At 46.5% G+C, this 27815-nt stretch overlaps 1 pseudogene; it reads left to right on the top strand.

The window, feature by feature from the left end:
• The first annotated feature begins 3758 nt into the window (after nucleotides 1–3758).
• LOC134330093 (ceramide transfer protein-like) overlaps nucleotides 3759–27815 on the top strand; it is a 43281-nt pseudogene continuing 19224 nt past the window's right edge.

Genomic DNA, 27815 nt, shown 5'->3' with positions numbered 1-27815 from the left:
TATCGTAACACGTAGAACTATTTAATTTTATCACAATATACCCATGTTAAAGTACAAATATGAACCGGATGCCCCCCTTATAGGTTTGGTGGCTTCCTCCCACCTTAAAAATAATGATAGGTAGACTGGGTACCAAACATTTCCCCTTGAATGAATAGATGAGTGTTTTTGTCATGATTGACTGCTGCCCTGTCCACGCTGCATTTACACACTGCGCAGTGGTTGCAGGATAGGCTTCACACCCGTCAAGATTCTAACATAACACAAAAAATAAATAAATAAACGAACATCAGTGTCCGGTACCACTAGGAAACACTGGACGCATTTACCCATTTACCAATTAAAAACTGGACACATGGACAAAAGTGGACACATGGACAACATGCCAAACTTGAAAGTTGAGAAGTCTGGGGTCGAACCCATGTCCTCAAGACCCATGTGGCTGTGTGCCTGTTAAACATCACGTCAAAAACACAAATTCCAGGAGCACATGAAGGAAACACACCACGCTGGTTGTGTCCCAAATTGCACTCTAATCCCTTTTCCCTACAAGCTTTAAAGTGTACTACAAAAACTCAGGATCATCCAGCATTCATCGTGTGCACACAACCTGCTATAATGTATTTATAGTTTGCGCTTAACAGTCTACATTAGGCTTTCAGACGACTGGTAAAACTAGTGTATTAGTGCCTAACTAGTGCACTAGAAAGTAAGTCGTGTGTGATTCAGGACACGGACTCTTTCTAGAAAGCGTCTTGTCAGGAGGTGTAATTCATATTACACCGCTTATACAAGCGAAACCAACTCTTCTTGAATTAAATTGAATTCAGTCAAATGGACTATGTGTCTAACGATGTGAATGTGTCAAACAAATGTATTTTTTTAATATCGAGAAGCAAATATGAGCCGCCATCTTCACACTGGCGTAGTTTGGATTTACAAGCTGAAGAAGAGGAAAATCTGCGCGATTACGTCACATAATTAAGCCCCGCCCCCACGTAAATGATTGACATTGTAGTTACGTATAGACGTTTGTATATTCAGGGTCGCGGTGGGTCCAATTCATCGGGCGTAAACACCCCGAACAGGTCGCGAACACACACACACACACACACACACCCCCCACACACACTTTGGGCAGTTTTAGCATCTCCAAAATTAACCTGACTGGATGTCTTTGGACTGTGGGAGGAAAGCAACGCAGACTCAGGGAGAACATGCAAACTTCATACAGAAAGGACCCACACCGCTACCCACCGAGTCACTGTGCCGTTTACATTTACATTTTCGGCATTTAGCAGACGCTTTTATCCAAATCGACTCACAGTAGTGTGACAGTATACAGTCTGAGCAATTGAGGGTTGAGGGCCCAACAGTGACAATCTGGCAGTGGCAGGGCTTGAACCAGCAACCTTCTGATTTCTAGTCCAGTACCCTAACCACTAGTCTACAACGTCCCTAATATAGTTCATTGTAGAAGTTTAAATATTCGTTCATTGTCTGTTTTACCAACACTTTATCCTGGTCAGGGTGGCGGTGGGTGCAAACACACACACACACACACACACACACACACACACAGAGGGCAATTTTAGCATCCTCAATTACCTTGTTGGAGGAAACCGGAGCTCCCGGAGGAAACCCACGCAGACACAGGTGACCATGCAAACTCCACACAGAAAGGACCCGGACCTCTAAGATTAAATATATGAACACCTACATGGATGGACCTGCTCATGAGCCTGGTGTTTCTCAGTGAAACCGGACCTACCGCAACCTTGACCTGAAAAATTAATCCCAACAACACTACTGCACCTGATACAATTACACCATGTACACAAGTACCATGTGATTACCATGTAGTGTCAGTGTCAGTGCAGTGCTGAGAATGGGCCATCAGCCAAATGACTGTATATCTGTTCAGAGGAAGTTCTACAGGGATCTGGGGGATGGGAAAGTGTACAGTCTATCTGTATGGTATGTGTAGCTTATTTACAAATCAATAAATGTACATTAATGTACACATACATTAAAATAAATAAAGAAATGCGTACTGACAGCAGTATGACCACTACTATACTCATCCATAACTATGTCTGACATATTTCGTATCTGATACACAATCTCTATTCATATTATATATATATATATATATACACCCATAACTGATACATTGTAGATATTTATAACTATAACAACATCCTTATCTCTATATTTATTCTTATATATCTGTATATATTCACATCACCCCACTGCTGCGTTCTCTTCACTGGCTTCCTGTAGCTGCACGCATTCAGTTTAAAACACTGATGCTCGCCTACAAAGCCAAAAATGGACCAGCCCCAAGCTACCTTGGCGGTCTAATCAAGCCTCGCTCTGTACCGCGCAACCTCCGAGCCACTAGTCTCGCTCGACTTGAGCCTCCACCCAGGACTAAAGGAAGACGAGCATCAAGGCTGTTCTCTGTTCTAGCACCCAAATGGTGGAACGAGCTTCCTCTGTCTGTCCGAACATCTGAGTCTCTTGCTGTCTTTAAAAAATGATTAAAAACCTTCATCACCTTTTTACTAAACACTTAAGCTGACTTGTACTTATTTACTAACATTTTTTTTCCATTAAAAACAAAACAAAAAACACTCTGGTTCTAACAGGTTTCAGCAGATTCGTGTTCTTCGACTGTTGTTTACTAAAACTTGAGAAATGAAATGTTTACTATGGAAGCACTTCGGCAAGTCGCTCTGGATAAGAGCGTCTGCTAAATGCAGAAAATGAAAATGTAAAATGTAAATATATTGTTTATCAGAATAGATACAATACTGCTTTCATCACACGTACCAGATGCACAATTTGCACATGCTGTTTTTCTATCTATCTATCTATCTATCTATCTATCTATCTATCTATCTATCTATCTATCTATCTATCTATCTATCTATCTATCTATCTATCTATCTATCTATCTATCTATCTATCTATCTATCTATCTATCTATCTATCTATCTATCTATCTATCTATCTATCTATCTATCTATCTATCTACTGACATTCAAGGCACTTCATAATTTATCCCCTGCATATCTCACAGACCTCCTACAGTTTTACACTCCTTCCCGCTCGTTGCGATCTTCCTCAGCAGGTTTATTGGCAGAACCAGCCATTAACCTTAGTACAATGGGTACCAGGGCTTTCTCCTATGTTTCACCTAAACTCTGGAACACACTCCCCACCCATGTTCGAACATTGCAATCCATCGCAGAATTCAAAACAGCTCTTAAAACTCATCTTTTTAAACTGGCTTATTCACTTTAACATATCTTGTACTTTTTGTTTTATGTTTGTGTTGTGATCATTTGTTGGTTGTAGTTGTAATAACTTATTGTATGTTTTATTTCTTGTTTTAGTTGATGTAAGGTGACCTTGAGTGTCATGAAAGGCGCCAACAAATAAAATGTATTATTATTATTATTATTATTATTATTATCTATCTATCTATCTATCTATCTATCTATCTATCTATCTATCTATCTATCTATCTATCTATCTATCTATCTATCTATCTATCTATCTATCTATCTATCTATCTATCTATCTATCTATCTATCTATCTATGATATTCTTAGCTCGGAAACTTTTCGTTACTGAAGTTAAAGGAGCACGTGAATGTAGCATTAACCGTTATTTTGAAGGTGGAGGGGGCGGGGCTTAATCAGGGCTCTCCCCTAAAGCTTCCTCGTTTCAGTGAGAGACGATGAGCTGCACTGAGTAACTCAGCCGCTTTAACCAGCCGTCATTCATTTCTATTCATTTCTATTCAGTTCAACTTCATTATTTAGACCGATAGATTCATGGATTCGATCCAGGGAGCTTCAATATCTACAATCTGATAAAATAAGCCCCGGCCCACCGGAGGATAGTCGGTTAATATCGTTCGGATTTGACAGAATCGAGGGCAGAATGAGCTCCAGTCCGCTGTCCAACGGTAAACACACGTCGGATAACCAGAGCTGGAACTCCTCGGGCTCGGAGGAGGATTTGGACACCGAGCCCGGACCTCATGGCGGCGGGGTGGCGGAGTTCGGCGGCGTCCTCAGCAAGGTAAATCGGCCTGAATTCTCGGTGTTTCCCCAGTTCTGTTTCGCCTACCATCAGACTAACAAACAGTGGCTGCGTCCTTAATCGCATACTACCATACTAGCATACTAGATAGTATGCCAGAACATACCTATCCGTGTTTTATTTCAGCGTACTATCTAGTACGCTAGTTTAAGGATTTGTACCTAACCCAAATTTAAATCTTATTCTACATTATTAGACTATAATGTGTCGCAGTTTGTATGTTGGGACGCCAAATCTGGATGTAAACATTACCCTGTCAAAACTGCACCAGCACCACTGGTTCGTACTTGTTCAGCATACTATCTAGTACGCTAGTATGTGATTAACAGACACAGCATCGGTTCCTAAGTGCATACTAGCGTACTAGATAGTATGCCAGAACATACACAGCCGTGTTTTATTGTGTAAGGGTTTGTATATAACCCAAATTTAAATCTTATACTACATTACTAGACTGTAATGTGTCGTAGTTTGTATGTTGGGACGCCAAATCTTGTCGCAACAGCACCACTGGTTTGTACTCGTTTAGCATACTATCTAGTACGGTAGTATGTCATTAACAGACACATGCTTGGTTCCAAAATGCATACTAGCATACTAGATAGTATGTTAAATAAAATCTGGGTACATACATTGTACTAAGGGTAGTACTGTCGCCTCACAGCAAGAAGGTCCTGGCTTCGATCCCCAGGTGGGGTCCTCTCTGTGTGGGGTTTGCATGTTCTCCCTGGGAGCTCCGGTTTCCTCCCACAGTCCAAAAACATGCAAGTGAGATGAACTGGAGATACAAAACTGTCCATGACTGTGTTTGACAATAAACTTGTGAACTGATAAATCTTGTGTAACCAGTAACAACCTGTCCTGTCATGAATGTAACCAAAGTGAGAAAAACATGATGTTCAAATCCTAATAAATAATCGAATAAATCACACATAACTGCTGTACAGACTTGCTTTGTAGTATGGTACGCTTTTAAATGCAGTCTGTGTGTATAAGTCTTTTACTATCATATTATATAGCGTGTCAGATTGGCTCAGCAGTCCACCGCTGAATTCTAAAGGTGTGCTTATTGACCTGGCTGTGTCTGAGGGAGGGAGGTTGGTCATTCGACTGGGTTCTTCATTGCTGCTGCAAATGCAACCTCTACTGGATGGTTAAATTAATTACGTATGTCGAATAATCGACAAGCTTTTGCATCCAAGTATAAGATAACACGTCAGCATGCTTCATCGGATCGGTATCGGAACAGTACGATAAACAAAAACACAGCAAGCAGAACCAGTTCAGCACCAGAATCTGGAAGCTGGAACACGGTGCTTATCCAGACCTCGATCCTCTTCCCGGAGCGTTGGTGAGCGTGCGGGGCAGTACGAGCTGTGATATACAGTACGTTCCTCTGTCATCAACACGTCGGCTCCTGCAGCTGTTACACAAGCGTCCGTTCTGCTCGGGCGGTCAGTTCACACCCAAAGTGTCGAAATGTTGCTTCAGTCAAGGACTGATTTTTTTCTGTTCGCACCGCTCCACGGTGCCACGCTCGCCCAGCCTCGCCTCGCCTCGCCTCGCCTGCCCTTGACCCTGTTTCCAGCTGGTTGTTTTCAGTACGTGGAGTAGTACTGCAGGGATGCGCTGATACGGGGGAGGTTCTCTGCTGTTCAAGCTTTCAGGCTGGCCAAGTGGCTATATTTGATTTAATATCGTTTATTTAATGCCATCAACTGCTGGTCAGGGTTACTGTGGGTCCAATTCTGCTGGGCACAAGGCAGTGCATTGCAAACAATTGAGGGCCTCGCTCAAGGGTCCAACACTGGCAACCTGGCAGATGTGGAACTTCCAGTTACTAGTCCTGTACTTTAACCACTGAGCTACCACTGCCTAATTTCTGAAATACCCTGGATAAGGAGCGAATCCATCCTCGACCCCGGTTCCTCACACTTAGCCCAACTTCTCTGAGGCCTTCACACTATTTAATCTATAGTGGCTATATTTAAAGCTACTGTTATACAGCGAAAGTATTTGGACGACGTTCTAATGATTGAATTTAGTTTTTTCCGCCCACTTTTAAGAGCTATATAAAATGTTTACGGTAAATGATATGCTTTTAATATTGTGGCAACAGTCTGGGGAAGTTCCCTTTATATTATATTAGTAGTAGGTCAATATTAGTAGGTAAAAAAGAGCCTAAACGCTGTTTTCCTTCTCTGCAGTGGACGAATTACATCCACGGCTGGCAGGATCGCTGGGTGGTGCTGAAGAACAACACGCTGAGCTACTACAAATCTCAGGACGAGAGGGAGTACGGCTGCCGGGGCTCGCTGTGTCTCAGCAAGGCCGTCATCACGGTAAGAACCTCTCGCCGGCGTGATATCGATTCTTACCCGAGCGTATAAAGAGAGGAAGAGAGAGCGGCCCGGGGGGGGGGGGAGGCGGGGACGGACCCGGGACGTCCTCGATTTCAGGCAGCCGACCAGACCCTCACACACACACACACACACACACATCACCAGCGTTATCACCTGTACCCGGCGCTGGACTCCTTATCAACACCAATCTGATGAGCGTGCGCCTATCTGATGACGGTCCGCTCGGCGTGCCAGAAAGGCTCTTTCATTTCCTGCCGCGCTGACCGGAATACAGCGCCAACGCTCGCTCGCGATTCTAGCGGGCTCGGATTTCAACAACAAACGGAGTCGCGTAGATCAACCGAGCGAGTCAGGCGATCGGGGTCACGTCCGGCCGCCGAGCGGGAGCGCACTTTGTTCCCTTGCGTCTCGAGGAGGGAGCAGAAAAAGAAAGAGCAAAGGTTCGGCCGGCGGAGGAAGGGATCGGGTTTAAGGTTCAGCCCGCAGCCTCTTTAATCATTAAACTACAACTTGTAAGGGATGAGAAGGGAGCGCGGAGTTCGCTGAACCAGGACCGGAGAACGGAACTCGACGGTGTATTTCAAGATTCAAGATTGACTTTATTGTCATTACGTGCATTGGTTCACGTTAAAAACACAGCAGGTTTAAAAAATAAAAAACATATATAAAATAGTAATGAAGAAAAAATATGTAGGATTAAAACGGTACATCAAAAGTTAAATAATAAGCCGCTCAGGTGGCGCAGCGGTAAAAAGAAACGCGCTGCAACCAGGGCTGGATTCTGAGAAGCGTGGTATCGAATCCAGCCTTGCTTTACCGGTTCGAAGCCGAGTGGCTATATGAGCGACGATTGGCCGGTCGCTCATGTGGGGGGTGGGACAAAGAACCGGATGTGGGTCTCTCTCTGTCAGAATGCGATTGCGTTCTCTGCCGGCTGATTGGAGGCGCTTACACAGAGATGGGAGAGGGTGCCCTTAGGGTGTGTCTCTCCGCATGCAACGCTAGGTGGCGCCAAACTCGTCGATGTGTGGGTGGCAAAGATGCATCTGGCTGCTGCTCGTGTTTCGGAGGGGATACGGGTTAGCTTCGATCACCTCCGTCAGGGCAGGGTTCGGCATAGACAGAGAGGAAGCACGATGCTAATTGAACAATTGGATGCGCTAAAAGGGGAGAAAAAGGGGTAAAAAAAATAAAATAAAAATAAAATAAAATAAATAAAAGTTAAATAATAATAATAATACTGACATTACGAAAATTGCACATTGTAGTTCAGTATTGCACATGCAGAAAAATTCACAGTGGTTATACATAATGATAATTATTGCACATTTTATTATTGCATGTTAAGATATAAGGATATTGCACATGTTATACCCATGGATGAAATATTGATCAGAATTGGGTTAATTCATTCTGTTCAGAAGTCTGATGGCGGTCCGTGTTGCAGCGTAGACTACTGTACCTTTTACCCGAGGGCAATAGGGTAAACGGTCTGTGACCGGGGTGTCTGATGACGAGGTGCTTTTGAGCCAGATCCTCAATAGGTATTAGTGCCTCTGTCATTTTTTTTTACGTGCACGTTTAGAGTCCGAGAATAAAGATGTTTATGTCCAAAAGGGACGAAAGCGAACGTCTTGGCTTAGACGGTCACGTCCTGCAAGTTCTGCTCCGACAAAAGAGACGATTTCAACAAGGTCAGTCCGGTTCTCTCTCCTAAGTTAACGCAGTTTGTCACGAAGCCGTTTTAGCGCTCGTATAATAATAACAAACTGATGCTGATGTCCAGAAGATCCGTTATGACAGAAGGATCTTACCAAATCCTCAACGTCTCTTGTTTGCGATGGATTGGTCTCTCGTTTAGATCTTTTTCAGCTTTTAAATGATGTATGACTTGCCGTGATTGGTCCTCCCTCATCGAAGCCCAACTTCTCTGAGGCCTTTATACTATTTAATCTATGAGCAGCTTATTGAGTCGTATCAGCGTCCTTATACTAATAACAAACTGATGCTGACGTGCCGAAAGATCAAGGATTTCTTTAATTGTGAAGCCCATATGAAAGTGGAATCTTACCTAATCATGTTATGCCCAAAATATTTGGACAGTATTCTCAAATATATCAATAATTTCCACTTTATTCTTTTCACAAGGGCCCCTAATGCGCCGCTGTATTCTTCTGACTATCGCTTCTGGAATTATAGTTTCAAGAATCAATTCTTATCAATTAATAGACAAAACAAATAAATATTCTTATTTGTGAAAAAGTTAATTTTAATGTTTTTCCCATCGCTTTGTCCTGGTCAGGGTTGCCGTGGGTCTGGACACCAATCCATTGCCGGGCCGCAACCATCAGACATCCAGTCATGACAAAATATAAAACTACATTTTAATCAACATTTTACAGCCGCGTTGTTCAGCTGCTGCTCCTTCCTGTCACGGTGCTGTTTTCTCTTTTCCCTTCCGTCCCTGTTTCAGAGCCCGTGTTTTGCATTTTGGAATTTGAGAGTTTGTTTACGGGCGGGCGAGGAGTTCGTCTCGCGCTCTGACAGTCTTCAGGTCTGTTCGGATCACAGCCACTCGCTGGAAGTGTAAATATTATCGTACGGTAGGGACGAGCTGTTGCGTATTGTGTCGCGGATTTGATTTCGAAAGGATTTAATGGCTTGAAGCATTTTATTAAAGATCTGAAGCTCAAAAAGCTGAAATTTCTTAATCATAAAAGTGTTCAGACAGCTGCACGTCCTCTTGAATGTGTCTCTTCGAGCTTGGCACATCTGGATTTAGGCGTTTTATCCCCTTCTTCATGCCATATCCTCTTAAACTCGGTCAGATTGTGTAATGGGACCACAGACGTTGGTTTGGGTTTAAGTCTGGACCTTGTAGCCACTCCAGTGTTGTCCTGGCGGTATGCTTTGGGTCATTGTCGAGTCTTGTTATGCTCTGGAGGACCCCCACAGGACCACCACAGAGCAGGTATTATTTAGGTGGTGGATCATTCTCAGCACTGCACTGACACTGACATGGTGGTGGTGTGTTAGTGTGTGTTGTGCTGGTGCTGCTGGAGTTTTTAAGCACCTCACTGTCACTGCTGGACTGAGAATAGTCCACCAACCAAAAATATCCAACCGACAGCGCCCCGTGGGCAGCGTCCTGTGACCACCGATGAAGGTCTAGAAGATGAGCGACTCAAACAGCAGCAATAGATGAGCGATCGTCTCTGACTTTACATCTACAAGGTGGACCGACTAGGTAGGAGTGTCTAATAGAGTGGACAGTGAGTGGACACGGTGTTTAAAAACTCCAGCAGCGCTGCTGTGTCTGATCCACTCACACCAGCACAACACACACTAACACACCACCAGCATGTCAGTGTCACTGCAGGGCTGAGAATCATCCACCACCTAAATAATACCTGCTCTGTGGTGGTCCTGACCACTGAAGAAGACAGTCAGTGATTGTAGAACTACAAAGTGCTTCTATATGGTAAGTGGAGCTGATGAAATGGACAGGGAGGTGGTTTTAATGTTATGGCTGATCAGTGTATAATAGATATCACTTTCTGTAATGTTTGCCCGACTCCTGAACACCGTCAGGTTCCACTTCTGCCAAACATGAACTAGAACCTTTGATATAGTTCCAGTTTACTCTGGACAACAAAAGTCTGGACGTGAACCCTGCAGCATGCGAACCTTAAAAAAAAGACCTTAATAAACAATGGTACATTGAGCGCAGAGAGGCGGCGTGGTGGTTTTTTGGGGCAGGGTGGAGGTCCGTGTGTGTTCTCACAGTTAAAAACAAACGCTTGTGTGATAACGGCGCCGTTTCTCTTTCATCTCCGCGTAAACATTAACGAAGTCCCGGCGCACACCGGCGTTCGGCTGGGTTCGGTCCTCGTCCTGGTGCGCTGGAGGCTTTTCCTTACGGGGCCTGGAGCCGTGAAGCAAGAAATCTTACTGGGGAGGTTAATGAGTGAGCCATTAACGTGTGTTTGGTTAACGCTGTTGGTTTAAGAAGGTCGTTTTACATTTATTTCCAACAGCTGATGGTTGATATTTGAATTAGGAGCAGAGCTGCACATGTAACACATCAGGGACACGCAGAGAAAGATTAGTAAGGCTTTGGCGTCTGGTACGGGCCAACAGAACATCTACTCATTATTATTATTATTATTATTATTATCAATATTATTATACGCTAGCCCAGTACTGTGATCTGGGGATCCAGGGTTTCACTCTCAGCGGTCGAATCGGCTGGACGTCCGTCTACACATATATGATTGGTTATGCCTTTAGGAAGGGGTACGGGGGTTGCGAAGAAGCCTAGCCATTTGGATGTGCCCTTGCCAGTGTGTTCTCGGTGGGGCCACGCCCTTCCTGATACACCCCTTCTGTGCCAAGTCTGGTATGTGGACCAGATCCGCTGTGGCTACATCTAAATACAGTCTAAATTATTATTATTATTATCATTGTTTAGTGCCGTCACGTCGATTCTGACTCCTTGAGTCCTTATGGACCGTGTTTCTCCTGGACATCCTGTCTTCTGGCCACGCCCCGATCTCTGCGCTCCTCACACAGAGGTGATAAGTGCACCCCTTAGTCCGGTCTTTTCCACCCAGCAGACTGGAGGCCGATTTTGTCTGCTGTACATTACGTCTGTACATTTTCGGCTTTTATCCAAAGCGACTTACAGGACTGTGACAGTATACAGTCGAAGCAATTGAGGGATAAGGGCCTTGCTCAAGGGCCCAACAGTGGCAACCTGGCAGTAGTAGGGCTTGAACGGGCAACCTTCGGATTACCACTAGGCTACAGCTGCCCTTGCCCAGCCGACCGGTAGCAGAGCCGAGATTCTATCTTCAACTCTTAAACATTATGACTTTTCCAGTGCATCGGTTCTTCTCGTGACGTGTCCGAACTTAAAGCTTCCACTGTGAGGTTTGGTTTGGTCCCAGAATCAGGTGTTGAGGTGAACGTTGCCCAACATGGCGCATCAGACCCATCTCGGGCCGGTCAGCGCGACCCCTGTCCACCCCAGAATTTTGTGGAAGGCATCGAAAACGGGCGCACAGGCAACGTAACCGGAACCAGGCCTCGGAGCAATGGAAGACGATCCCTCACGGCGTATGGAGTCCATGTATGGCCGGTCAGAGCTGTTCGGACGGCGCGTTAGCCGAGCGGCCCTCGACTGGCTTGAGTGATGGGATTAAAAGCGGCGACCGTTTCTTTCGCTGACATATAAGGAGCTCTCCAAGCTCCGGCGACAGGTACACGCTCGCTCCGGCGGCCCCCCGCTGCTACGTACACACTCCAGCGAGCTTTACGTTTCTGTTCATCGTGCGTTTGGACGGGAACGGCGCTCGGATCGGGTCTTTTTAAGGGGAACGAGGGGGAGAGGTCGCGCTAGAACAGTGCACGTCAGGCAGGGATCCGGTGCGAGGACCCTGACCGACGTTGGGTTAGGAAAAGAGAAACGAGGAAGTCGGAGTGAAACGAGACTCCTGGTCTTTACACATAGCGTATCGAGTTACAACACACACACACACACACACTCTGTGCTGACGGAGGACCGCGATCGTACACGCCCCCCTCACCACACTGCGTGTACGTGTGGGGGGTTTGTGTGTGTCGGTGTGTCGGTGGTTTGATAACCTCGCTTCACTCTCAGGTTCTCGTTAATCTGGTCTTTTACTTCCTCTTCGGCTACGTGCTGCTAAATGCAGAACAAACGATGGATGATCTGAACAAAAAAATGTATACGCGGCTCCTTCTACCAATCAGGCTCTTCTTTTCACCAGCCGGTGGTAGATTCCTACAGAACCGTGAGACGAAATGAGAAGATATTTTCAGCACTCGGCCTTCAATTTGTGTCTGTACAGCCCAAAAATGCTGACCACAGAGGTTTAGAGACTCAAACCCGGGTCTCTGCAGTGATGGGCTAGCGTCACAGCCCGCCAACTTCACCTGGTCAGGGTCAGATTTGTGCAAACTGGACCAAGTGCTCCAGCGTCTTGATTACAGGACTAATTCTGGTTATATTACACAATACATGAACGTTAATCTTTGTGTGTAATTCAAACACGTTTAATGGTCAATCTGCACTGTGAGGCGTCCTGGCAATCCTACGGCAATTCAGTTAGCGATCGCTTAGTCAAAACGTCCAAGATGTCGAAGTAAAGCCGCTAAAAACACGACTCGGGTAACTGAGTTCGGAAAACTAACAACCGATTCTCTGGACACAAGGAAGGGGGTCAAAACATGGACGAGTATTTTGGTATTTGAGACAGAACATGAAGCGTCGCACCGTCGGTGGATGTTCTAGGTTTACATTCAACTATTAAGGTAGCTGTGCTGTATATCGTAGCTTCTATTTACTATATAGAACGCTGTCCACAGTCAAGCAGGCTTTGCATCAGGACCGCATAACCGAGTCTGTGCTGACATCCAGTAGCGCGGCGTGGCTGTAAGAAGCGCCCCGTCCGTCTTTAGGGTCGAAACGCTTTTTTATCTGCCATCACGGCCCAGTTCTGACCCCCCAACCCCCCTTAATTAAAGAGTTTATTTTTCCCCCAATTTTCTCCCCTAATCTAGTCGTGTCCAGTTACCCTGACCGCGTCCATTTATACTGATTCGACGCTTCACCGCTGACTGAGGACGCCTCTCAACCGACATGCGCCCCCTCCGGCACGTACAGTCAGTACAGACTGCATTTTTCGACGCGCACTGTGTACGGAGGGCCACACCCCCATCAGCATTATTCCTCAGCCCTGCGCAGGCGCCATCAGTCGGCCAGCAGGGGCCGCAGTCGCACCAGTTATGAGGACCTACGATCCGACTTTTTTTCCCTCTGACCCTGAACAACAGCCGATCGTCGTTCATGCAGCCGCCCAGCCCAGTCGGAAAGGCAGAGCTGAGATTCGATACGATGTGTTCGAGAGCCCAACTCCTGAGCGGGCCATTTCTACTATTTCTGTGGGAATTTGTGCACATTCAGTCACTAAAGGTGTGCGCCATTCTACCGAATAGGTTCCATTTGTGTTGTGCTAACTACGTAGATGCAGTTAAACTGCCATCACATCCCAGAGTTATCTCTGTTCTCTACTAAAAGCAGATCTTGGGGAAAATCCCATTAGAAAGTGCAGGACGTTGTGGAGTCGTCCGGGGGTTAGTGCTATCAAACCCTTGCCAAGCGTGATGAGTCACATGCTGACCCGGAGCGGTAGGGAGGTTCACTGCTAGTAGCCCGACTGAGCCGATCAGCACGTACACGGAGATGAAATGAAATAAGAACAACTCGGACGCCCCGAGGAAGCGCCGCTAATCCTGATCATCTGAGCCGCCATCAGATCGAGCCTCTCAAGGTCCTTTCTTCTGGTCTCCTTCTGATGGGACGTCCAGAAATGAAAACGTCAAAAACGCGTTTGTCAGAATCGCACCCGTGTAGCGTCGTAGCGTTGCTCATGTTGCGTTCCGAGGCTTGTAATTACCGTTGCACTGCTGGACGTGATTTATTTATGCTGCACGCTGTAAACACTCTATCAGAGCGGCGTGTTTCATCTCTCATCAGCATCGTCTACGCTGTGCGGCCAAAAGTGTTCGGACGCCCGACCGTGAGCATGTTTTTTCTCCCAGTTTCTCCCAGTTTAGAATAGAATAGAATACAATATGGAACGCCTTTATTTGTCACATATACACATACAGATGTACAGTACATGTTTTGGAAGCTGGGGTCAGAGCACAGGGTCAAGACAGGGTTAAGGGCCTTGCTCAGAAGCCCAACAGTGGCTGCATGGCAAAGCTGGGATTCGAACTCTCAACCTTTCAGCCCAAAGATCCACCCACTAGGCTACCACTGTCCTATTTGGCGTAGTCAATCTGTCTTCCGCCGCTGGTGGATCCCTGATTGCAGTCGAGGTGGGTATATTGGTGCTCGCGCCACGTGCAGCCCTAAACGCAACCCTTTTCCACCCGTGCACTCTCTGCCAATCAGGGTCCTTACACAGCGCTTGAAGACCCCACCCATGTAGTTCGTTCCTCCCTCCCCTGCAGGCACTGCCAATTAAACCCGCTAGATGGCACCCAGCCGACCGGTGGCGCGACTTCTGGGTGATCTTCTCTTCTTAGAAGGCTTCTCGCACGACTTTAAAGTATTTCTGTGGGAATTTGTGCGCATTTAGGACCTGTCGATCTCTTAAACACTCGAATCATCAGAAAGCTTTTTTTAAATGCACTCGCGGTCGTGAACGTTATTGCTTGAGGAAACTTTGGCGCGTTCAGGTGAACGTACGATCAGGCCTGCAGGAACACACACGTCGCCCGTATTGACTTACTGAATATTTAATAAAGGAAGGCGGTTTATAGACATGACTGCTGAACGGGGGTGATAATGGGGGGGGGATTGGGGCGAGAGCTGTGTGTGGTGTGTGGTGTGCAAACTGCAGAGCCTGCCAAACCAAGTGCTGATAGAAAACAGGCCAGGGTCTGTGTGTGTGTTGTGCACACGATCACATGGTAAACTTGGCATATCTGAGGATCCGGTTGTGTTTGCTGTTCTGCTGGTGGTTTTGGATCTTGAGCCCTAGAAGAACATCCTCAGCTTGCGACGGAGAAAGTGGATAGATCAGGGATAGCGCAGGAGTGAAACCTGGTCGTCACAGAAGAACAAGCCGCTCTTACCCCTTTTCCACCAAAAAAAAACGTGGTTCTTGAACCGGTTCTGTTCAGGTTTCTCTGAACCTCGGTGTTCTGTAGAGAACCGACGTGCGTTTCCACCCGTTTTTGAGAACCAAGCAGCGTCATCAACTGTGGGCGTTACTTAACGAAAGTTAAGAGCGGTAATATCATGGCGGAGCGTGTGGATTATGTGCGAGCGTTTGTGCTGCTGTTACAGATGTTTGTTTTTGTGTAAAAAGCATCGATCTAACAATCGGTGATGAGAAGACGTGACGTGTTTGTCTCAGTTGTTGTTTTGTTTAGTTCGTTGACGTGAGAAGCGTTTTGCGCTTCGGTTTCACCACGACTCGGCGCAAATAACCGATTTACTCAGCGCTCGGCTTGAGCGGTGAAACATCATTAAAGTTCCACAACACGAACAGACATCTGTGTGAAATAAACATCAAATCCAGTATAAAATACAACATCTATCTGTGTTTACCTGGATTTACAGCACGTGTGTTTATGCAGCTCGGGGAGTTGAAAAAGCTTCACGCTTTATTATTCACGTTAAGCGAGTTTCGTTCTGTCCGGGTCACTTTTAACACGTCACATCACACAGTTCACCTTTTTAAAGGCGCTTTGAAAATGTCAGCGGCAAACTGGCTCAAAATGTAATCAGGTGTAAAAGATAAAAATGCAGCATTAAGCTCCATACGAGACACCAGCTGACGCCATTGTTGCTGTCGCTATGCTGTACAACAAGACACGCCCACAGGTGACGTCACGGTTCGGGCTGAAAAACCAAGTATTCTGTGGTGCCAGATCGGCCCACTAGTTCGCTGTCTGGAACCTCTTTTTTCCGGTGGAAACACGCGGAACCGGTTCAATGTCAAGTTCGGGACCCGGAACGCATCTGAGTGGCAAAAAGAAACCAGACTCGATCGAGTCTGGCATCATGGTTTCGGAGAGAAGCAACAGAGGAGCTGGCAACTCCGTAAGAAGGAAACCAGGATGAATAGAAACACTTCCACCTGGAGCCAATAAACGGATTGTCAGTTAAGACGAACCGAATGATTAATCTGCGCCTCCATGCACCCTCGGTCTGCATTTTACGTTTACATTTACGGCATTTAGCAGACGCCTTTATCCAAAGCGACTTAGATTACAGTTACAGTTTACGGTCTGAGCAATTGAGGGTTGAGGGCCTTGCTCAGGGGCCCAACAGCAGCAACCTGGCAGTGGTGGGGCTTGAACCAGCGATCTTCTGATTACTAGTCCAGTACCTTAACCACTAGGCTACGGCTTGCCCAAACATCAAACCATAAAAGGCAAGGCAGAAGGGCATGATTCTGCAACCGTGCCCCTCCAGCCAATCTTCATAACATCTTCAATTCCAATGATGCTCCTCTCTCTAGTCTTCAGAGCTCTAATACGGATCACATGAACGTCCACGTGAAGTCAGCGATGATGCCGAACGCCAGGGAGAGGAATCGAAATTCACGTTAAGGATGTGATGAAACGCCGGACTCTTTCGCCGTTTGAAGCAGGAAGCGTCTGTCGTTTTCCTGTGTTGCTCTTTCCTGAGCGCCCCCGTGTCGGAGGGGTCACATCCTGCTCCTCCGATTCGGTGGACCTCTGACTCTTCGCCGCTCCTCCCCTAGTTTCAGTCGGACGGGAGGCCGATACGCGGCAGATGAACCCGTACTGACCCGGACGTACAAGATTCGGTAGGTCTACCTTCACCGTGTGATGTGGAAGTGTCCTCATTGCTCAACTGGATGAGATGTTAGGCTGGTTTGGGGTTTACCAGAATGAAGCACGGACTTTCACATCTTCTCGATTCGATTAAGCAAGCCCGGCGTCCGGTTAACAGTGATCACCATCCAATTTGCCATTTTGCTGGAGCTGCGTCCTTCGGGAGGAATCCCGGTACTTCTTACAGGCTGGTTCTAATTCATAGAGAAACTGTGAGTAGATTTATCCAGGTCAGGGTCACGGCTGGCCGGTTCCACTGGGAAACACTGGACTGGGCGCCTCTAGGCCACCCAGAGAGGACGGGTTCTGTTGGGTCCGGTTCTCAAGGTTTCCTTCTTGTAATATTTAGGGAGTTTTCCTTGCCACAGTCGTCCAAAGATTCGGTGAAGTTGCTTTGAAGCCACTTCTTTTCACCTGCCAGAGTTGGGGTCATGACTGGTTTACTGACTAGTAAGGGAGATTCAATCCTTCATTCTGAATCACTCGTACAGAGGCCACACCTCCTCATCTAGGGGAGCTACGAATAATTCATTGGGACTGATGAATCAAAAGGCCACACCTCCTTTACTGGGACTGATGGATCCAAAGACTCTACATTTACTGGGACTGATGGGTACAGGCCACACCTTTTTACTGGGACTGATGGATACAAAGACTCTACATTTACTGGGACTGATGGGTACAGGCCACACCTCATTTACTGGGACTGATGGCCACAGACCACACCTCCTTTACTGGGACCGATGGATACAACGGCCACACCTCCTTTACTGGGACTAATGTGTACAAAGGCCACACCTTTTTACTGGGACTGATGGGTACAGGCCACACCTCCTTTACTGGGACTGATGGCCACAGACCACACCTCCTTTACTGGGACCGATGGATACAACGGCCATACCTCCTTTACTGGGACTAATGTGTACAAAGGCCACACCTTTTTACTGGGACTGATCGGTACAGGCCACACCTCTTTTACTGGGACTGATGGATACAAAGACTATACATTTACTGGGACTGATGGGTACAGGCCACACCTCATTTGCTGGGACTGATGGATCCAAAGACTACACATTTACTGGGACTGATGGATACAAAGACTATACATTTACTGGGACTGATGGATCCAAAAGCCACACCTTTACTGGGACTAATGGATCCAAAGGCCACACCTCCTTTACTGGGACTGATGAATACAAAGGCCACACCTCCTTTACTGGGACTAATGGATCCAAAGGCCACACCTCCTTTACTGGGACTGATGGATCCAAAAGACACACCTTTACTGGGACTAATGGATCCAAAGGCCACACCTCCTTTACTGGGACTGATGAATACAAAGGCCACACCTCCTTTACTGGGACTAATGGATCCAAAGGCCACACCTCCTATACTGGGACTGATGGATCCAAAAGACACACCTTTACTGGGACTAATGGATCCAAAGGCCACACCTCCTTTACTGGGACTGATGGATACAGAGGCCACACCTCCTTTACTGGGACTGATGGCTACAGACCACACCTTCACTGTGATAGATTTAGGCCACACTTTCTTTATTCTGAGCACCAGCACACAGTCTGTCACTGTAAGCTCCCAGTTTAAGCTCCTGGTATCGGTGTCTGTGTCGGTCTTCCCCCTGAATCACCCGAGTTTTGTAACAGCGCTCGTACAGCTCCGTGACTCATGATCTTTATCCCTTTTTCCTGGAAGATGACCGAGCTAATTATTGTAGAATGCTGAGCAGACCTTTCTCAGCCGTGACTCAGATCCCTGCTGCAGAGACCAGATGAACTCTGGGTCATGTTTGCTCACAACAAGCAGCAGACGAGGCATTAAAGCAGAGGGCATTGGCATGGCGTGGCGTGGCGTGGCGTGGCATGTTGTCATTCAATAAGAAATTCTAATCACTGTGTATGCTGAATGTCTGTGGGAATTTGTGCCTAGTTTGTATGGTCAGGCACAGATGTTAGCAACTTACAGTACTGTGACAGTGTACAATCTAAGCAATTGAGGGTTAAGGGCCTTGCCCAAGGGCCCAACAGTTGCAACCTGGCAGAGGTGGGGCTTGAACCAGCAACCTTCTGATTACTAGTCCAGTACCTTAACCACTAGGCTACATATGCCCTACAGAGGAGAAGGTGTGCTCGTTCCAAAGATGTTTTGATAGGGTTTTAGTCACTCCACTGAAGCCCCCACTTTGCTCATGTTCTAGGGAAGGCGTTCCACAACTGTAGGAATTTGTGCCCATGAAGTAAGAGCATCTGTGAGGTCAGGCGTCCAAGCTGGACAGAATGTTTTGACCCACACAATTGGTTATCTCATTTCTTCCTAGGGTGTTTGGAAATATTTTGTCTGCATGTCCCATTGTGTTTGGAAGCTGGGGTCAGACACTGTACGGCACCCCTGGAGCCCAAGGGCCCAACACTGGCTGTCTCACCTGGGTGTCCACATACTTCTGGCCATAGAGCAGTAGGTTACTGCTGCTGCGTACCTGGTACAGAGGCGTGTCCACAGTCATTGTTAAAACACAGCGAGGTTCAGTGTCTTGGCTGTTCAGACAGGTGAAGGAACCTTGATGCTTGTCTTCCTTGAGTCCTGAGGGGTTTAAGTCAACTAAAGTCCATGAGATACAGAGCGAGAGCTTTTATGAACTTGACTGATGCTCCATTTCTTGCTTGGTGAGGAAACCTGGTTGTTTTGAATCTGATTTGAGAAGCTACGGGACGTCGGTGGAGGAAGCGCAGCGGGAAGAGAAACGCTTACGTCTCTCTGATTTGTAGATAAGGAACCTGCATGAAGTTATCAAGAAGAACAATGGCTCGCTATCCATCACTGCCTGTACGTTTTTCGGGGTGATGACGAGATCTTGACAAAGGGACACGTCGTTAAAGCAGGTAGATCGCCGAGCTGAGAGTTGAATCGTAGATGTTTGAGGATGAGGTTTGTGTCATCAGGAGAAGAGAAGCCAAGTTAGAAAACTGCTTAAAGCAAACAAATCTAGGTGAAAGAAAAGAGGACCTGGTACTGAACCTTGTGGTACACCGCTAATGAGTTTTAATGAAGCAGGCATGGATTCCATAAATTACAAATCTCCTTCAAGTGCCAAACTGTACCACTGATTCCAAGGCTGAGTGTTGGGACAGGTGTAATCATCAGCAACAGTTTAGGGAAGGCCCTTTCCTGTTCACGGAGCCCTGACCTCAGTCACACTCAGCAGATCTGGAATGAACTGGAAGATCAAATGTTCTTTTGACTAAATGGGCACAAATTCCCACAGACATACTTTTAAGTCTTGTGAGAAGCCCTTTCAGAGGAGTGGCTGCTGTTATAGCTGCAAAGATCACACAAAGGTCATTCTGTGTGAATACAGTTTGGTTTTGAAATGGGATGTCCGACAAGCTCACGGTCAGACGTCCAAATACTTTTGGCCATATCGATGAACATCGACGTTACTGGTGCAGCTGGTGCGACGGTGGCTTTTCCCAGTATGTTCTCAGTACCCATCGTGACCCCACGCCCTCTTTTTTCCGTTCCCACCCTCGCCCTCGTCGTCCCCGTTCCCACACGGACACACGAGCAAATCGGCTCCATGCTGAAAATAAACCTCAGGATTTTTAAAGCTGCCGCAGTTTGATTGTCGTCCGTCGTGGATCAGTGAGGAGGATTTTAACGTGCTGACCGGAGCCCTCGCTGCTGAATCAGGGGTCACTATTTAAAGCCCGATGACCGAGCGTTTACCGTAGGGATGGACGGGAATAGGTCCAGGCGACGGCGACGCTCGATGATAACGCGATACGTCTAAATAAACGCTTTATTTAATCACGACTTAATCCTGTACGTTTTACTGTTATGCTAAACGAAACGAAACATAACGTCCTCCGGAAATTCGTTCTGTAATCTTCTTTTACGACGTTATCATTGATTGAAGTGGCATTAGGGGCAGGTGTAGGGTTACGCCTCCCAGTATAACCAGTACAGTCTGGGTCAGAGACTGTGTTCGTGTTCACAGCCCTTTAGTCGCCGTGCCGTGTTTTTTAATTTATGGTTTTTGCATTAGGCTGACGCTTATATCCAAAGCGACTTGCAATTATGACTAAATAGGGCCTTGCTCAGGGGTCCAACGGTGGCAACTTGGTGCTGGGGCTTGAACCAGCAACCTTCTGATTACTAGTCCAGCACCTTAAAAGTTATGGTGGCATTTGTAGCGCTTGTATCCAAAACGACTTGCAATCATGACTGTATGGTATGGTTTGAGCAATTGAGGGTTAAGGGCCTCGCTCAGGGGCCCAACAGTGGCAAGTTGGTTCTGGGGCTTGAAACGACAACCTTCTGATTACTACTCCAGTACTTTAACCACTGAGCTTGCACGGTCCGGTGAGTCTTTTGAAGTGTTTTTGCTCCATCTCACCCTCCGTCTGCCTGCGCGTGGACAATTAGGGCATCACGAGGACGCCGTGACCCTCATAAGTGCGCAAACACACACACACACACGCGCGCACACACACACACACACACACACACACACACACACACACACACACACACACACACACACACACACTTTATTCAGGGGATTAAATCTAACCTCATTTCCTCTGCTTCCCGTCTCGTCCACCTGCTGCATCCTCGCCTCTTTTACCTCGTTCCTTCTAACTGTGATGTGTGTGTGTGTGTGTGTGTGTGTGTGTGTGTGTGTGTGTGTGTGTGAGAAAAATAGTGGCAATCTGGTCCCACTGTGGTTTACAAGACATAATGTAAAGCCTCCACAAGGGGGCGCTCATGTACATTTTACATTTACTTTTTTGCCGTTTTAGCAGACGCTTTTTTTTATCCAAAGCTACTTACATTACAGTTCCAGTATACAGTCTAAGCAATTGAGGGTTAAGGGCCTTGCTCAAGGGCCCAACAGGGGCAACCTGGCAATGGTAGGGTTTGAACCAGCGACCTTCTGATTACTAGTCCAGTACCTTAACCACTAGGCTACACCTGCCTTTTACAAGTTCATCTTGTGTTTATGTGCCTGTTTAAGGGTGAAGGTTAAGGTACAAGACTAGTAATCGAAAGTCTGCTGGATCAAGCCCCATTACTGCCAGGTTCCCACTGTTGGGCCCTTGAGCGAGGCCCTTGACTCAATTCCGTAGACTGTACACTGTCACATGTACATTTACATTTTTGTCATTTAGCGGACACTTTTATCCAAAGCGACTTATAGTACTGTGACAGTATACAGTCTGAGCAATTGAGGGTTAAGGGCCCTGCTCAAGGGCCCAACAGGGGCAACCTAACCTGGCAGTGGTGGGGTTTGAACCAGCAACCTTTTGATTACTAGTCCAGCACCTTAACCACTAGGCTACAACCGCCTTTTATACAAGTTCACCTTGTGTTTATGTGCCTGTTTAAGGGCGGTTGTAGCCTAGTGGTTAAGGTACAAGACTAGTAATCGAAAGGCTGCTGGATCAAGCCCCACTACTGCCAGTCTGCTACTGTTGGGCCCTTGAGGAAGGCCCTTAACCCTGCTGTATGTCGCTGTGGATAAAGGTGGCGGCTAAATCCTGAAAATGTAATCGAATATGTAATTATGATCATTTTTCCAAGGGTGGCGACCAACCCTGCCCTAGAAGACGGTCTGGTTGGACTCGACTGGTACGTTCACCCACCTTTGTGTGGGCGTGTCTTCGCGTGTCGCAGTCGCGTGCACGCGGCTACACGGCCAACATTCGGGGGAGAAAAGGATGTACGGGAAGGGGCCGAAGGACCGGGATCGTGTACACAGAGGAAATAAAAGCGATAAAGCTCATCTGGACCTCATCTATCCTGTTTTTTAGGAATTTGGGAGGGTTCGGGTCTGACAGCTGGACCAGCTGGACCATCTGGCAGTAATATTGTTTGCTTGCACACACACACACACACACACACACACACACACGCCCACGCGCATCCGCTGTAGGGTGCGACCGAGACTTCAGGTTTAGATTTAGCCGAACGTCGGGCGATTATTAGCCAGGTAAACATTCGGAGCCTCCGCGCTGCATTCTGCGTGAAAATCTAACAGCTGTCCGGATCAATCGAACAGATCGCGTCTGACGCTGACCTAAACGGTTGTAGTTAGCGTAACTGTTCCTCTGTCGCCGCTGTAGGAGATGTGATGAGTGGATTAGCATCGCAGCTAAGGTTCCAGGCGCTGTGTGTTGACCTGCTTTGCCAATTTTGTCATTTATTAGCAATTAACTGAAAGGTCGCTCGGGTGGCGCCTGATTGCATTACGCTTCCTCTCTACTGGGGCTTGAAACAACAACCTTCTGATTACTAGTCCTGTACCTTAACCTTTATGGTGGCATTTGTGGCCCTTTTATTTAAAGTGACTTGCAGTAATGACTGAATACGGTTTGAGAATTGAGGGTTAAGGACCTTGCTCAGGGGTCCAACGGTGGCAACTTGGTGCTGGGGCTTGAACCAGCAACCTTCTGATTACTATTCCAGTACCTTAAACTTTATGGTGGCATTTGTGGCACTTGTATCCAAAGTGACTTGCAGTAATGACTGAATACGGTTTGAGCAATTAAGGGTTAAGGGCCTTGCTCAGGGGCCCAACGGTGACAACTTGGCAGTGGTGGGGCTTGAACCAGCAACCTTCTGATTACTATTCCAGTACCTTAAACTTTATGGTGGCATTTGTGGCACTTGTATCCAAAGCGACTTGCAATTATGACTGAATATGGTACGGTTTGAGCAATTAAGGGTTAAGGGCCTTGCTCAGGGGCCCAACGGTGGCAACTTGGCAGTGGTGGGGCTTGAACCAGCAACCTTCTGATTACTAGTCCAGTACCTTAAACTTTATGGTGGCACTTTTATTTAAAGCGACTTGCAATTATGACTGAATACGGTTTGAGCCATTGAGGGTTAAGGGCCTCGTTTAGGAGCCCAACGGTGGCAACCTGGTGCTGGGAATAGAAACGACAACCTTCTGATTACTAGTCCAGTACCTCAAACTTTATGGTGGCACTTGTGGCGCTTTTATCCAAAGCGACTTGCATGATCTGATCTCCACTCCTGGACTGCACGAGACGAGTTCATATGCGGATCAGCTTTGTGTACGGAGAGCCACACCCTGATCAACACATCATTCCTCGACCCTGCGCAGACGCCATCGATCAGCCAGCAGAGGTCGCAATTGCATCAGTTACGAGCTCCCTATCCGGCCAAATCGTCGTCCCATGTTTTACCGCCGCGCCACCTGAGCGGCCGGACTTGGAAATGAAATCTAGAATTTAATATCTCGTCGTGTTCGTCTGTGTTTGTTAGAACCTGGTGGATTCTCACTCCATCGGTCCCGCTGAGTGCGATCTTGGCCGGTCCGGCTCTATTTTACAGTCAGTGATGGTCTTGCTTAGAGTCTGAGCAGAGCGTTAAACACACATCACCGAGTTTTATTCCACATAAGCTTCACGCTTCATCACACTGACGCAGCTCAGCGCCGAGGCGCCGGCGGTAATGTGACGGAAAACGGTAAAGCTTAAATAAATCATAAATATCAAGTCCAGAAGAACTTCAAGCTGAACGAATGCTTAATAAGGAATAAACAAAGCTCCTCCTGATCACTGTTATTGTAAGACGATGAGCAGATCCACGTTTACATTTTCAGCATATAGCAGACGCTTTTATTCACAGCGTCTTACAGCATACAGTCGAAGCAATTCAGGGTTTAGGCGACTTGGCAGCAGGAGCCTTCTGATTACTAGTCACTGTCAGCACAACACACACTAACACACCACCACCATGTCAGTGTCACTGCAGTGCTGAGAATCATCCACCACCTAAATAATACCTGCTCTGTGGGGGTCCTGACCATTGAAGAACAGCATGAAAGCAGGTTAACAAAGCATGTAGAGAAACAGATGGACTACAGTCAGTAATTGTAGAACTACAAAGTGCTCCTATATGGTAAGTGGAGCTGATAACATGGACAGTGAGTGTAGAAACAAGGAGGCGGTTTTTATGTCACGGCTGATCGGTTTATACTGGGACGTGAAGCAAACGATCCACATCATGTGCAGTTGGACCCCTGAGCGCGATTACCAGGACTGTATCGGTTTTATAGCACTTGGTCGGTTTCTAGTAGCTCCTGTCTGCATGGGCACCGGAGCCCAGGGAGAACATGCAAACTCCACACGGAGGGGACCCTGGCTGCCCGGCTGGGGAATCAAACCCAGACCCTTCTTGCTGTGAGACAGCAGTGCTACCCTAATAACGTGACTCCTAATAATAATAATAATAATAATAATAATATGAGGGTTCTTCTTACACAGTCAGCTTCCGATGCATTTTTCCAGCGTCGTACCAACTGCTTTCACATCATCATCACATGAAAATCTTCTTCCTTTTAAAGCTTCTCTGAGCATCCAAATAGGTGGAAATCAGATAAAGCTAAATCCAGACCATAAGCGTGTCTCAGTCTCTCAGACACGAGCGATTATTCCTCCTCCCACCCTCACCGCTTATAACCACAATATAAAAGTGAGGAAACTTTTTGAAGATCCCTCATAATAATAATAATATCTACTCCTAACATCTCTTAGTAAAACGAGGATTTAGGTTTACAGTGCACATGCTTCTTCATTCTGAATATGTAAGATGCACATTCTGCTTATAAACATTTATATTTATTATTACTGTCGTTTGTAAATGTGTGTTTTTATTAGGGCTGTCGAAGTTAACGCGATAATAACGCATTAACGCGATCTCAATTGAACGCGATTAAAAAAAAATAGTGCCGTTAACGCAAATTCTATTTGGCCCTGCGAGTCATCCGTAGTTCATGTTGAGACTTGACCGTGCACGGCATCTCTCATTAAGACGGCGCTTCTCAAATGTAACCGAGCGTCGTAGTGACGCACTCGCTTAATAAAGAAATAAATACACGCTATATTCACAAGTTGTCGGGAGCAGAACACTTTTATTACTTTTTCTGTCACGGTACCGAATAGCGGACAGCTAGAGTCGTTAGCCAAGCATGCTATTCCATGAACTATGGAAGCCCCAAAGGGTCAAAACACACTCACTTCGTGTAGAAACGTCCATCAAACCATCGTCACGATACAACCACAGAAAAGTCTGTTACAATAACTACGCCTTATCCCACCTAAAGCACCGCTGATCTACAATGTTTGCTGATGGAGAAATTTTCACCTACAATCTGACATTTATACGAAGTCAAGGGTCTCTGCTGGATAGTATTACTGCCTAGTATGTGAGGGAATAAAACTCCCTTACAGTTTTCTCTTGTCCCAGCAGTTTTTAACATCAGTACATTTAGCATAAAATGTGTTCACCATTTTAATTGTAACATTTCACTTAAAAAACCTTGTTTTCTATAACATTTTTTTAAATGCGAATAATCGCGATTAACTATATGAAATTCTGAGATTAATCGCGATTAAAATTTTTTAATAGTTTGACAGCCCTAGTTTTTATTAATCAGTACTAAAAATAAATATAAATTCAGTTTGATTGATCTTCTCTGCCTCTTTCTAGCCCCACGAGTTCGACGAGTGCAGGCTGGACATCAGTGTGAACGACAGCGTGTGGTACCTGAGGGCTCTGGACCCTGATCATCGTCACTTGTGGATCGACTCCATCGAGCAGCACAGGGTGAGTCTAACATCGTCGGAACTGGTTTTGTATCACCCACCAGGTCCCCGGGAACTTTTAAATAAATAAACGGCATAGGCAAAAGTATCGGGACGCCCCTTTCTGCTCATGTGTTTCAGCCACAACTATCGCTAACGAGTGTAATAAATTAATTATATAAAGGAAACGATGAACTCCAGTGTTCTGCACAGAGCCCGACGCCAGTGTCCGGTTGTATAAATGCGCTTTTGACTAAATGGGTGCAAATTCCCACAGACAAAGTCTTGTGAGAAGCCTTCTCAGAAGAGTGACTGTTGTTGTAGTCGTTTGCCATTTGTTTTTTGAAACTGGACGTCCAATAAGCTCGTGGTCAGGTGTCCGAATACGTTTGGCCATATAATGTACAGACCAGTAATCACCTCCAATATTTCTAGCTGGTTTGTTTGATTGGGTCGATTGACGGTTGGTGTGAGGCACAGTTGTCTTGAGGGCGGCACCTTCACTCAGAGGGTAGCACCGTCGCCTCACAGCAAGAAGGTCCTGGGTTCGATTCCCAGGTGGGGAGGTCCGGGTCCTTTCTGTGTGGAGTTTGCAAGTGTAAAACATGACGTTAAAATCCTGATAAATAAATAAACATGTTCTATAACTTAGTTTAAATTATTTGTGTGTATGTAGGTTAGTAGTTGTAGCCTGGCGGTTAAGGTACTGGACTAGTAATCGAAAGGTCGCTGATTCAAGCCCCCTCCACTGACAGGTTGCCGCTGTTGGGCCCTTGAGCGAGGCCCTTAACCCCTAATTGCTTCGACTGTATACTGTCACAATAGTTTGGGTCGCTTTGGATAAAAGCGTCTCCTAAATGCGGGAAATAGAAATGTAAATCTGTGTACGTCGAATTCATTTAAATTGTTCCCCAGGCCACACACGGTGGACGGAGGTCCCTGCCGAGTCTGGTTCCTCTCAAGGTTCCTTCCTGTAATTTTAGGGGAGTTTTTCCTTGCTACCGTCGCCCTCGGCTTGCCCAACAAGGCTTTTTTGGTCTGTCGGTCCTGGATTCTGTAAAAGTTTCTTTAAAACGACGACTATTGTAAAAAGCGCCATACAAATAAATCCGACTTGACTTGTTGTAGCACTTGCTGTTTGCTTTTTGAAACAGGACGTCCAACAAGCTCATTCTCAGGTGTCCAAATACTTTTGGCCGTATAGCGTACGTATAGATCGGTAATCACGTTCAGTATTTCTTGCTTTGTTGGACTCGGTTGATTGACGGTTTGTGTGAGCGTCCCGTTAAATGTGTGAGATTCG

This window comes from Trichomycterus rosablanca, chromosome 16, assembly GCF_030014385.1.
Source record: "Trichomycterus rosablanca isolate fTriRos1 chromosome 16, fTriRos1.hap1, whole genome shotgun sequence".
In the NCBI taxonomy this organism is placed as follows: Eukaryota; Metazoa; Chordata; class Actinopteri; order Siluriformes; family Trichomycteridae; genus Trichomycterus; species Trichomycterus rosablanca.
Note: the sequence above shows the minus strand (reverse complement) of the source record. Positions and strands in the feature narration are given on the sequence as shown.